We start from the raw sequence: 13,151 nt of genomic DNA, 5'->3' as shown, positions 1-13,151 counted from the left end.
AATGGTTTGCCTTGGAAACGAACAAAGATCATTCTGTGGTTTTTGAGATTGCATCCAAGTACTGCATTTCAAACTCTTTTGTTGACTATGATGGCTACTCCATTTCTTCTAAGAGATTCTTTCCCACAGTAGTAGATATAATGGTCATCTGAGTTAAATTCACCCATTCCAGTCCATTTTAGTTCACTGATTCCTAAAATATCAATGTTCACTCTTGCCACCTCCTGTTTGATCACCTCCAATTTGCCTTGATTCACGGACCTAACATTCTAGGTTCCTATGCAGTGCTGCTCTTTATAGCATCAGACTTTACTTCTATTGCCAGTCACATCAACAGCTGGGTGTTGTTTTTGCTTTGGCTCCATCTCTTCATTCTTTCTGGAGTTATTTCTCCACTTACCTCCAGTAGCATACTGGGCACCTACCAACCTGGGGAGTTCATCTTTCAGTGTCCCAGCTTTTTGCCTTCTCATACTGTTCATGGGGTTCTCAAGGCAAGAATACTGAAGTGGTCCCTTCCCCAGTGGACCACTTTGAAAGGTTCTGTAATTGTAAGGAACTGTGTGATTAGATCAGGCCTTCTAATCTTCCTCCTCTCAAAATCCTTAATCCTTAAACTTACCATCACACAATCTGTGTTTCTGATCATTTTCTTCGCTGTGCTGAAGCAGTTTTGTTTGATGTAGTCCCATTTGTTTATTTTTGCTTTGGTTTTCTTTGCCTGAGGTGACATATCCCCCCCAAATATCATTAAGAGCAATGTGAAAGAGTACATGTCTCTGTTTTCTTCTAGAAAGCTTATGGTTCTGTTGTAGGAAAACTGGGCACAAGAGGATGTTCACGTCCCAGGTCTCAGAGGAGTTCCTGGGGTTGGCCACCAAGAGAGAGGATCTATGGCTTTGTGCAGAAAAGATTTCAAGAATGGGCCATAGTAAAACGAAAGCAAGTTTATTTAGTTCATTTCCAAATGTGTTTTCCAACACCAATGAGCAATTAAATTAACTCAGTCTTGATACTACTGGAGATAGCATCAGATCCCACAGGTTTAGTCCCACAAGACTGTCCCCACTTCAGGCACCACTTGCAAATCCAGGTTGTAAGCGTACTTCTGACTGCCTGGTTATAAAACTGGAAGTTCCTGCTGAAACACAAGGATGATGGTAAGTTCAGGCTGAGCACAATGTTGGAGCACCACTCTGTTATCTCACCACCAGAAAATCAGAGGAAAGTCACACACACCCTGCAGCCACCAACCCCAATTTTGCCTGTAAGACTTCTCTGCAGAAAACATTAGGGAGTTCAGGTTTTTTGAGCAAAAGCACACATCTTCCTTGTACACCCCTTGAAATAAGCCTTTCTCTACTCCAAACTCTGAAACTAGGCACACAAACTTGCACTCGGTGACAAAACTTTTTAAAACTATAATACCACTGACTCACACACCATATACCTTTTTTTTAATCTCTGAAAGTTTCAAACATACATATATGAAAGATTTATCAAGTTGAGAATACCTTGATGAACAGGAAAAGCAAAACAAAAGGTAGGATTACATGGGGGAAAAGCCTGTCATCTTCAAAAATGGGTATCTAGCTAACTTTACAAAGAACTACTAGAAGTGAGTAGCTAAAAACAGACGTAAAGTCAGCAGCTAGATTCATCACAAATAAAGAAATCATCAGAAATGTGTGTAAATCAAGTCAATTTAGGCAACATTCCACTTTCTGAATACCAGAAGGGAGGAAAAAAAATGTAATATTCCTAATGGTGAAATAGCTTCTTTTGGAGCACAAAGCAAGTTGTCTTGAGAATTCCCTGGTTCTCCAGTGTGTAAGACCCCATGTTCCCAATGCAGGGGGCCTGGGTTCAACCCTTGGTCAGGGAATTAGACCCCACATGATGTAACTAAGAGTTGGCATGCCACAGCTAAAAGATTCCATGGGCTGCAACTAAGACCTGGCCAGCCAAATAAATAAATAAATGTTTTGTTTTTTAAAAAAGGAAGTGATCTTTATAGCTTGACACAAAGTAAAACAATGCTCTTGGTTACAGCATTATCTGAATTAAATGAAATTCAGAGGGAAAGAAAAATGTGGATACAATTGACAATAGCTCTTTGAGATCAACTGTCTAAAAATAAAACTTTGGAAATGTAGCTTTTGTTGGGGAGAAACCTTTTTGCAAAACATGAGTACTTCCTAGGGCCCTGTTTTCTATTCAAATCCATACACTGTCGCTTAGCCTTTTTTTTTTCAGCATCACCTGGTAACGACATTCGGCACCTTATAATATCTGCATATATGTATGTGTGTTTAATGAAGGTATGAATGAATACTCACTCTTTTTCTAAGTTTTGTAACAAAGGTCTCTTTTTGGTTTGAATCAAAGGGCTCAATTTTAATATTTTCACAAGTTCCTGAAATACTGCTCCGTCATCACTTCATGAATGAAATATTTTAATCATTTAAATGGAAATGTGAAAAAGATGATTTCCAAAACTAAGAATATATATTATTCATAAAAAACAACAAAAATAATTTTTGGACAAAATTGTAATTTTTGAGTGTGAGTGTGGTTTCCAAATATAGAGAAAATATGGTTTAAAATGTTGAACACTAACATTTTTCTACTTTACTTTCAAAAAGTTAACTGATACTGAAAATATAAATTATTTTAATAGTTATTTATTCTGTTTTGATAACTTCCTTGATGTTTTAGGGTTGGTCAAAGTTGGAGGTGCAAAGGTGGAGATCTCAGAGTTAATTCATTCTTTTCATCATGAAACGAAAACTTTGGGACATCAAGATAGAGACTAAACAAAGAAGTCTGTAGGTTCTTTATTCCCTATTTAATATCAATTCAAACACTATCGGATGATCTGTTTTACCTTCTCAAAGTGGAAATATTCAATAGTTTAAGTGATCCTGAACTCCTGATCTGGGGCTGCTCAACTAGCAGATGGTAAATTTGACACACAGCTAAAATGGGATGAGATATTCTGACCCTTTCCATATCCCAGGGAATGTACTAAGAATCCATGCTTAGTTATAACTGTGCCCTTGTTGAAATCTCATTTCAACTCTCACCTGATTTGAGATACAAGTGTCCTCTTAATCTAATTTAGGGAGATTTTTAATAAGTCAAACCTAAGAGGTTCAGTTGGGGAATTAGTGAACATTAGTCAATACCTTTTACAGTGAGTATAATCCCTGCAATAGTAAAAGGAAATGGTGAACTTGGTTAACCTTGGAGCTAAAGATTGTTGCTCTAAATTTTTAATCTCTTCTATTTCTAATGAGATGAAAACACACATATGGAGGTAGCCAGATTTTCAGATCTCACTGACACAATATCACAAAAAATCCCAATTGCCCCTCATTTATCAATGATAGTGAACAACAAATTCTGTTAACCTAGTTTCAAAATAAACGTAAAAGCAAAAAACTAGAGTCCATACAACATTGTAACCTGCTTTTGTACTTAACATAGTAAATATCTTTCTATGTCATATTTCCTATATAATTTTTAATGGCTTGACAGATTCCAAATATAGATATATCATAGATTCTAAACATCTGGGGCTTCCCTTGTAGCTCAGTCAGTAAAGAATCTGCCTGCAGTACAGGAGACCTGGGTTCGATACCTGGGTTGGGAAGAACCCCTGCAGAAGGTAAGGACAACCCACTCCAGTATCCTTGCATGGAAGATCATGACACAGGAGATTGGTGGGCTGCAGTCCATGCGGTCGCAGAGTCAGGCATGACTAAGCAACTGACACTTCCTTACTTACTTAAACAATTTTTTATTCTTGGGTATTTAGGTTGTTTCAGGTATTTAACAATTAATATAAATAAAGCTGAAACAAGCACTAGCATGTTTTTATACACATCTCCAAATGTTAAAATTCTTAGAAATGCAATTATTGAGATAAGTTGCAAATATTTTTTTCCAATCTTTAGCTTAACTTTTTGGGTTTTTTTCTTTTTTTGGTTTTAGTGTATTTTGATGAGGAAGTTTTTAATTTTGATGAAATACAATTTATCATTTTTTCTTATTGTTTTTTAATTATTAAAAATTTAGCCATGGGTGTACATGTGTTCTCCATCCTGAATCCCTCTCCCACCTCCCTCCCTATCCCATCTCTCAGGGTCTTTACATTACCCAAGATCACAGAGATTTATCTCATTTTATTCTAGTTTTCTCTCTTACGTTTAGATTTTCAAGTTAATCTTTGTGTATATCAGGAGGCTAGGAATAAGACTCACCATTTTGCATATGGATCCCCAACTGTTCCAGCATCATTTGCTGAAAAGACTATTTTTGCCTATTGATTTACTATGGCACTTTTTTGAAAGGCGCTAGATGTTACATCACGTGCATACCTCCATTTTGCTTTGTCTCATTGATTTCTCGTTTTGTTAAAATTACATGTAGGGTCCTGCAGTTTTAAAGTCTTGAGAATTCTCTGGTAGTCCAGTGCTTAGGACTTGGCGCTTGAAATCCCTGGTCGGGGAACTAAGATTCTGTAAGTCATGCAGCACAGCTAAAATTTTTTTTTTAAATAAAGTCTTAAAACCAGATAGTGTAATTCCCATTGTTCTTATTTTGAATACTCTAGAGCCTTTGTATTTGCATATAAATTTTAGCCTGTTGAACTACAGATAGATCAATACACCAATTTGAGAAGAGGTGAAATCTTAACAATATTGTCTTCTGATTCTTGAACATGATATCTTTCTCGTTATTTAGGTATCCTTTAGTTTCTCTCAGCAATTTCAGAATACAGGTCTCAAACATACTTTGCTAAATATATCCTTCAGTATTTCATGTTTACTGGTGCTACTGACATGGTTTTTGTTTCTTAACTTCAATTTACAATTACTGTTGCTATGATGAGCATTTTTAAGGTTCTTGGTAAATACTGTCCTTTACGAAGGTCATACCAGTTTGTATATCTAACAAAATATGAGAATCCTTGTCTGACCACATTTTTCTAAGTACTTATCTCATTTAAACTTTTTTTCTCCCAGATACGATTTTCTCTTCTTGGTAAGATTTATTGTTGGATCTTAGCCACAGAAAGTTTGATCATATGCTTTGGTTTATGGCACAGCAACATCACTGTTCTTTTAATTTAGTATCTTTTTACCTCATTTCCTGCTCCTGTTCTTTTTGCTCTATGGGCAACCTTCTTCTTGTCCTTAGAAAACCATCCTATATTTGACATGTTTTTGAGTATTTTCTTTAAAACATCTTTGTGTGCATGCATTTTAAACGTATACAAATGGTATTATATTATAGATTTTGTGATTACGTTCACTAAACACTGCATTTTTTAAAATATGTGCATATGTGGTCAGTATATGTAGTCCTTTGCTTCTGTGCAATGCACAGTACTATACATGTGTTTCCACTATATTTTACCTATTCCCCCACCTCCCCAAAGGGATTAAGAATCCTAGGTTCCAACTTTCCTGGTAGTGCAGTGGCTAAGACTGTGCTGCCAATGCAGCAGGGCTGGGTTCAATCCCTGGTCAGGGAGCTAGATCCCACACGCCACAGCAAGAGTTCACATGCCACAACTATAGATCCCGTATGTTGCAACCAAGACTGCACAGCCAATAAATAAATTAAATTAAAAAAAAAAAGAATCCCAGATTCACTCTAAACTACTACCAAAAAATAAAAACAAAAAATGAAATCAATACCCTTGTTTTTGTTTCTTTGGAGACCTGTTTAAGACTTCTTGAGGACACATAGCCAGAAACAATTTATTAATAATATCTACATTCATTTAACTAAATTCCACCAGACTGCTCTCCAGAATGGTTCTGCCACTTTATACTCTCAGCACCAGTGTACGTATCCCCTCATCCCCATTAACACCTGACATTACCCATCCTTCTGCCTGTTAGTCTACTAAGTAGAGAGACTTTACTGTTGCTTTCATATGAACCCCTCTGATTACTAATGAGTTTGGGCATATCTTTCTGTTTGTGAGCATGATTATAACGTTGGTGCATTTTTCTATTGGTAACTTGTTTTTTTTTGATGATCGAAGTATTTCTTATCATACTGTAGGTACTAGTCCCTTGTTGGATTTAGACATGAACATATATTCTCCAATAGTGCCATCAATTATAAATTAACAAATCTTTTTTCTCAGGACTTTTTTCCAGTGATCTGTTGTTGAATAATGAAGCACTCAAAACCTCACAAGCTGAAAATAAATCATTTTATTTTGGTCAATATTTTGGGGGTCAAAAACTGGGAGAGGCACCACTGGGTGGTTCCCCTAATTTACACAGCAATAGCCAAGGCAGCTGGGGCTAGAGAATCCACTTCCAAAATGGCTTCTTCACTTACACTTCACTTCTGGTTCCTTAGTGCTCCTTGACCTCTCTACTTGCTGTCTCATCTTCCAGGGACTCCTTTCATGATCTTGGGCTTCTTATAACATAGAGATTTCAGGGAATTGCATTTTTTATTTAGTGGCTGGCTTCCAAGAGGCAGGAAGCAGAAGCTGTCAGGCAAATTAACAGCAACATCTGGAAATGTACATCATCACCTCCACCATGGGTTTCCCTGGTGGCTCAGATAGTAAAGAATCCACCTGCAATGAGGGAGACCTGGGTTTGATCCCCAGGTTGGGAAGTTCCATTGGAGGAGGGCATGGCAACCCACACCAGTATTCTTGCCTGGAGAACCCCCATGGACAGAGGAGCCTGGTGGGCTATAGTCCAAGGAGTCGCACAGAGTCGGACACAACTGAGTGACTAAGCACAGCACCTCTACCATAGTCTCTTGGTCTAAGAACTCAAAAGCCTTGCCCAAATTTAAGGAAGTAGAGAGATGCCACCTCTGATCACACTCTAATATTATGTGGTAGAACACGCGAGCTGGAAGATACTGTTGTGGCCAACTTTGGAAAAGAGTGTCTGCCACATTATTAACTGATTTTTTCCATTTGTGAATTATCAGACCATGGCTTAGTCCATCTTTTCCAATTGAATTATAAAAACTTTTTATATTACATATCTCAAAAGGTTTCATTTATAAAAATTATGTTTTTTACAAGTTTTTCTCCTCAGGTAGAAGAATATAAGACAATTTCATTTACATCACTGTTAAGTTTCCTTCTAAAAATCTTTTATTAGGATGAGAAAATTACTTAACACTATGTATCTCAAAAAACTAATGATATATATTACAGGATCTTATCAAAGAATAAACCATTTCATAGACATCTTTAAATTAACCCCATAATATTAAAAATTCAAATTATATGATACAATTATAATGAGTGGCACAAAAAGTTTAAAATTACTGATGTCTACATTTTGACTTTCTAATACAATGGGCCTCTTATTTCTCATCATAAACTGTACATACTCTACACCTTTGGTTAACACTAAAATAAAAAGGAAAAAGTTGGCCACTCTTTTAAAACAACTTCAATGACAATAGGGTCCGCACTCCCTCAAAAAGACTTCTTTAAAAGCAATTTAAAACCCAGAAACATAAATTTATTAGAGAGTTTAAAAAAAAATAAGCTACAAAAGCAGTTTACAAATAATTTTTTTTTTTTGGTTAGTAAACACACACAGAACTGTTTTTTTCTATCATGTGAATTTAAGGACTTCTAATATTTTCTTAATAAAACTTTTCAAAAATATGTATTTCATGAGAGTGTGGGGCAAGAAGTAATACTGTCTTCAAGCAAAACTTGTCTGAAAATGACAAGTCATTCTTCTCTTCACTAACTAAAGACTGCTAGTAACAGAAAAGCAAACTAAGCTATATACCCTGGATTTCTTTAGATGGCAAATTCTGGTACTTTGTGCTAAGGTTTAAGGTAAGTATTAACTCATTCTTCCCTACCATATAGAAATATAATATTCCCTAGCACACAGAAATATAATATGCATAGCATTTTAACTATCAAACTGCAACATGACAAGAATCCTGTATTAAGAAAATGTCTTTATCACAAATATTTCAGATTAAAAAAATGGTTTTAAAAGTTGAATCACATTAACTTGGAAAAACAAATTCCAAACTAAATAAAAATGTCATTTTAAGTTCTAGAACCACAAAGGCACACTAAGAAAGTCAAACAAAAATAAGGAAGGGGGAGGACACAGCAAAATGATCTCTTAAGGGTCTTCTGAACCTTTAAGATACAGCTAGAATCCTTTACGTGGCAGGATATATGCTAATGATCTTGCTTTCTTTCAGATGGAAATGAATTCATGTCTTTTACTTTAGACATAGTATTTTGAAATAACTGTTGGTTTGCTGTGTCTTGCCCATAAAAAGCGTATGACTAATACTCTAACTTCAAAAAATGAGGCCCAACGAGCAAAAATAATGTATGTTATCCAACAAATGTATATAGAAAAAAATCAGAAAATAAAATTGACAAGCAAGGAAAAAATTTAAATACTTTTCCTCTTTCTCCCAGAAAGGCGGAGGTGAGGGGTGGCAATACACTCTGTGCATTGGGGTACTGTGCTGTGCTCAGTCACTCAGTCGTGTCTGACTCTGTGACCCCATGGACTATACCCCACCAGGCTCCTCTGTCCATGGGACAGTTCAGGCAAGAATACTGGAGGGGGTTGCCATTTCTCCCTCCAGGGGATCTTCTCCACCCAGGGGTCAAACTTGCGTCTCCTGCATCTCCTACACTAGCAGGCAGATTCTTTACCACTGAGCCACCCGGGAAGCCCATGGTTAAGAGTACTGCAATCTAAAAACCAATGTATGAAACTGAAGAAGATAAAATACACATACAAGTGCACAAAGTGCAATCAATAATTCCTCCTCCTCAGACAATGTAAACAAAAGACAAGGGCCAGATTCTGAACGCCTGATTTGTTGTCTTGTATATGCAGTTTTACCACTCACCAATGTTCACAGAGACAGAAACACATTAATAAGAGATGCTTGCTTTCAGCAAACTGAACAAGGGGGAAATGGAATTAGAAAAGACTTAAGTAAAAGCCTCAAATAGATATTCCTACTCCTCCCCCCTAAAGTGTTTCCAAATTTTGGCTACCATCTAATGAAAACAATTTTTTGTTATCTCCCAAGTTCTATTGCCGCATAGGTCACAGATATTGCAGGTTCAGCTCCAGGACACCATGATAAAACAAATATCTCAATAAAGCAAGTGATGCAAATTTGGGGGTTTCTCAGGGCATATAAAAGTAATGTTTACACTATGGTGTAGTCTGTTAAGTGTGCAATAGCATTACGCCTTAAAAAACAATGTACTCACCTATAACTAAAAAATGTTTAACTGGGACTTCCCTGGTGGGCCAGTGGTTAAGACTCCATGTTTCCACTGTAGGGGGTGCAGGTTCAATCCCCGGCCTGGGAATCAAGATGCTGCATGCCACAAGGCGTGGCCAAAAAAGAAAATAAAAATTCTTTTTCAATTGCTAAAAAACGCTACCCCTCATGTGAAACTTCAGCAAGTCACAGCAGTAACATCAAAGATCACTGATTACTGATCATAACAAATAAAATAGTAATGAAAAAGTGTGAAACAGTGTGAGAATTACAAATATGAGACACAAAGACACACAGCAAGCAAATGGTATTGGAAAAATGGTACTGATGCCACAAACCTTCAATCTGCAAAAACAAATGACCTGCAAAAGCTGCAAAGTGCAACAAAGTAAAGCGCAATAAAAGTATACCTGAACCTGAAACAAAGTTTGTGTCTCTTTTTTGAATGAACACCAGAAACAAAGGCTTTCACTAATAACGCCTAAGTCAGTAAAGTTACCCTTTGGCTTAAGTCTCATTGAAAGAAGTCTCATCAAACCCCTGCAAACTTAAACTTCAAAAGGACACCTTGTGACACATCTACACAATACAAACCCTCAGGGATTATCTTCCCCACTGGGCAGTGGATCTTGATATATTTTTCTCGAAACTACTGCTGACTTTATGTATTACAAAACACATTTTACACCAGCAGCAGAACTAGGGTAGTAGAGATGGAAATCAGGGTACAAAATAAAGAACTCAGAGGCTAAATGTTAGAATTCTTGGGTATAAACTCTCCCCATTTAGTGAAGAAATGTGTCTAAATGTCCCAAGAACGAGGGTTCTTTGCAAATGCACTAAGTTTATCTCTAAATTTACACACACCCATCCACTCTCAGAGCACCTTCTTATGAACTGTTTGTTCTGCTTAACTCAAGTCAGAGTAACTTGGCAGTTTAAAACTTATGTATCATTTTTCAAAGAAAATTGTGCTTGGTTTTGACTACTTCTGAATGATTCTACAAATCTATAACTTTCAGCTATCCAGTTTTCCTAAGATACAAAACGCACTCACTCATTTTTCTGTTAAATCACCAAAACATAACCAATATGGACAACATAGATCATTTAAAAATAAGTGTCTCAATCTTTTTGCAAATGGAAAGTTGGCTAATATTCTGAGACACACTGGGGTGAGGTCAGAGGAAAGGAAAGGGCTTTATGGATTACAAAACACACATTACATCAGCAGCAGAACTGAAGTTACGTGATTATCAAGCCAACAATATCAGTCTACCAATTTAAACCTGAAATCATGCTTCAAAAGAAACATACATACAAACCCATCTAGCTTCGCTCCTCCTTTTTCTACCATTAGTATCTCTCAACTAGTCAAGCACTAAGCAAACTCAGACAAGAGCAAAATTATAATCCACTTCATCACAAAATATCAAAGGGCTTTTCAATTACATATGAAGTGGTGTAATGGAATGACACAGAAACAGGTTTCAGATGCTTTCAATTATACCAAGAAAAAAATGGAACATACTTTTTTACTTTCTCTATAAATAATTTCTGTAATGTGGCCTGCCCCTCCAATCTAAAAACTGATACCTGACTTCCAAAGCATCTACTGTACATTATCGGAAATCACCTACTTCACCAAACTTGAAAGACCTTCCTAGACACCAGAAATAGTGAGGTCCAAGTTTGCACAGTAGGTAAGGCAGATGATGACCTGCTTAGCAATCTGGTGTTATCCTGAGATGTTAACAGGTGCAGTTAAACGGCAATGCAGTGTCTCCTTTTGCCTGATACTGAGAAAACACCCAATAACAAAGGTCAAACTGTCCCAACCTGCAGAGGAATCTTATGAGCCAAGAGTAATATTAACACAAGGAAAAGTAAATCTGATTCCCATAAAACTTTCCAAACAACTTCAGAGCACCAGAGAAGCCACAGGGGCTTGCTTCCTAAAACTAAAGGAACTTGTGATATTGGCATTTGCTTTATATCCATTTTTGCACACAATTCCTTACTACAAACAACTGCAAAACACTCCTCTGAAGTTTTCAAAGATTTAACAACACATTCAAGCTAACAGAAAAGCATTTCACAAGCAGGAACGGCCGGCCACGGCCTCGCAGCATTAGCAAACAAGGGCAAAGTTCACCAAAAGCAAGAGAAAGTGAATCACACACTCACCAACGACAGACTCACAACTCATGCAACTTCTTACACCTAAAACAAAAAAGAGACAACACCCAAGCTACTGCTGTCCACCCTTTCCAAAATCCCAGCTCGTGCATAAATCCCACCAGACCCACGAAAACGAGCCCAACCTAACCCCAAACAGGGTCGTAAGCATCAAGAGTACAACGACAGGGTGGAACGCTGTAAGAGAGGGGGGAACGGCGCAGGGCACAAAGCACAACAAAACAAAGCAGATTCTAAAACTCTCAGGCGCTAGCCACAGCGAAATTTCAAAGGCAGAAGGCCAAACGGCCAGGGTCCTACAGGTTGTGGCCCCCCTCACAGAGCCGGTAGCCGCCAGAGGCCCCCCTGGCCAATCTAAGGACAGTAGGCCACCAAATTAACCCGTCAGGCCGCTCTCCCACCTCCCAAACACACAACTAACAGGCCCTTGGCAACCTGGGGGCTGCTGGGGGCCCTCTAACGATACGGAGAGCCCCCCAAGCCGTCCGGAACAGCAGAAACTCCAAACTCCTGCCTTGGCGGCGGCCATCACAGCGAAAAAGCGAACTTTTACGACAACTCCCACAATGCCTGCGGCCTACAACTCCCAGAGTGCACCGGGCGGCGCCATGGTTAACCCTGTCGTGGCACCGGGACTGACGAACCCTGCTCTCCTGCCCATCCCAACTGCCAGTTGTTGCACCTACTTTTACCTTCACAATCTGAAACTAACTTTGGAAGTTTTGTCAAGCCGCTACAGTTATACTATCTCAGCGCCTTCTTTTATCACACAAACAACGCCAACTGGCCAGAAAAATCATCCCTGACAGAGAACTTTTTGTTATCTCCAGAGCTCTCCTCACAGTGCCAAATGTTTTGTCAATCAAGGGGACACTTAACTTCAATTAATCTTCCCCTTCGCTATAACTTTCTGGCATTTTTCTAAATTATTATAGCCTAGAGGTTTTGGTACTCAACTTTATTAGTTTAAAACCTGCTTCCTAAGTTCTGGGAAGCAACAAGAAAAGACTAGCCTATAACTGACCATAATGTTCTACATCTCTCTATTTTATAAAGACGAATTTCCTCAAATATTTGACTAAGAAAATTCATGCGAGTCTAAATAAGTCCTAATAAGACAAATTAGTTATGGGAAATATATCTTTTAAATTTCAAGGTAATTTTTTTAAGGGAAAACCTTGTATGCCAACATACTTTGCTTTCCCTTTTCTATATGGATAATCAGATACAGCATAAACCGTTGCTTTATTTGTTTCTGACTTTAAAATGTCAGCAAACAACAGGGAAAGGAACATTTTAATATAATTTGAAAAATAAACGAAGGTTTCATTCTTTCAGAAAACTGTACAGCAAATCTTTTACTCACGAAAAAACTCCTTTAAAGTCTTTCCATTTTAATTAGAAATGAGGTATAAAATACATTTCTTTTAAGTATATTGCCCATAACTTCAGAAAAAAATGACAATCACATCTAGAGATCACTGTATTATCAATATTAATTAAATGCCTAAGCTGTAGTTGACACAAAGGAACTTACTCAGACCTGTAATCGACTGACAGACAAAATAATTGCTTGGTATTTGATGTGTGCTGTAAAACAACAACTAGAATTCCCCTAAAGTATCTGCCACTTTTCTCATACTCAAATATAAAATAAA

At 37.5% G+C, this 13,151-nt stretch overlaps 1 long non-coding RNA gene across 3 annotated transcripts; it reads right to left on the bottom strand.

The window, feature by feature from the left end:
* Positions 1-932: 932 nt before the first annotated feature.
* Positions 933-12,036, bottom strand: LOC138420634 (uncharacterized). Of its 3 annotated transcripts, XR_011249257.1 has the most exons (4): positions 11,929-12,036; positions 11,482-11,517; positions 9,281-9,390; positions 933-1,141 (listed from the first exon to the last, which is right to left on the bottom strand). It is a non-coding gene; the product is annotated as an uncharacterized lncRNA (long non-coding RNA). The 3 variants fall into 3 exon arrangements; XR_011249255.1 differs by lacking the exon at positions 11,482-11,517; XR_011249256.1 differs by lacking the exon at positions 11,482-11,517 and having other exon boundaries at positions 933-1,138.
* Positions 12,037-13,151: the final 1,115 nt, after the last annotated feature.

This window comes from Ovis canadensis, chromosome 15 (assembly GCF_042477335.2).
Source record: "Ovis canadensis isolate MfBH-ARS-UI-01 breed Bighorn chromosome 15, ARS-UI_OviCan_v2, whole genome shotgun sequence".
Lineage (NCBI taxonomy): Eukaryota > Metazoa > Chordata > Mammalia > Artiodactyla > Bovidae > Ovis > Ovis canadensis.
This window is presented reverse-complemented; position numbering and strand designations above follow the sequence as displayed.